At 39.5% G+C, this 653-nt stretch overlaps 1 non-coding gene across 1 annotated transcript; it reads right to left on the minus strand.

Moving 5' to 3' along the window:
- Positions 1-72, minus strand: Trnap-ugg (transfer RNA proline (anticodon UGG)). Its single transcript has one exon. It is a non-coding gene; the product is annotated as a tRNA-Pro (tRNA).
- Between the last annotated feature and the right edge of the window lie 581 nt (positions 73-653).

Below are 653 nucleotides of genomic sequence, written 5' to 3' on the forward strand. Positions count from 1 at the left end.
GGGCTCGGCCGGGATTTGAACCCGGGACCTCTCACACCCAAAGCGAGAATCATACCACTAGACCACCGGGCCCACGCTCTGAAAAAACTTTTGCATCAATATTTTAATATTTATAAGCATTTGTTTTGACATCAATGGAAATTAGCAAACCCGCATAATGCCGCAAGGCAAATGTCAATGAGAGGTGACGTACTAACACCTGTGAATGAAAGATAAGTATGAGCGAACGCAACTGATCTGAAGTATAAATGAATGAAAACTTTCGTTAGGAGGAAAAATAGATGAATGAATAAATTTTCGGCTTTATTAAAAGACTAGTGGTGCCCGCACGGCTTTGCCCGTAATAGAAAAATTAAAAGGTCTTTTGGTTCGTCTGTATATTTACGAATAATGGTGAATTTTCTCGCCAATTGGCTTGTACCCATGTTACGGTTCGACGTTATGATAATTTCGTATCTCGCCAATTGGCTTGTGCCCATGTTACGATTAAACGTTATGATAATTTCGTAATTTACTCGTCCATCTTATGATAGTTTTGTTCTTAAAATTGGAATAGAAAAAGAACCACGTCGAATTTTCGAAAAATCGCTTCGAGGTGCACACCCCCATCCTACAAACTAACTTTGTGCCAAATTTCATGAAAACCGGCCGAA

This window comes from Uloborus diversus, chromosome 9 (genome assembly GCF_026930045.1).
Source record: "Uloborus diversus isolate 005 chromosome 9, Udiv.v.3.1, whole genome shotgun sequence".
NCBI classification, from domain to species: domain Eukaryota; kingdom Metazoa; phylum Arthropoda; class Arachnida; order Araneae; family Uloboridae; genus Uloborus; species Uloborus diversus.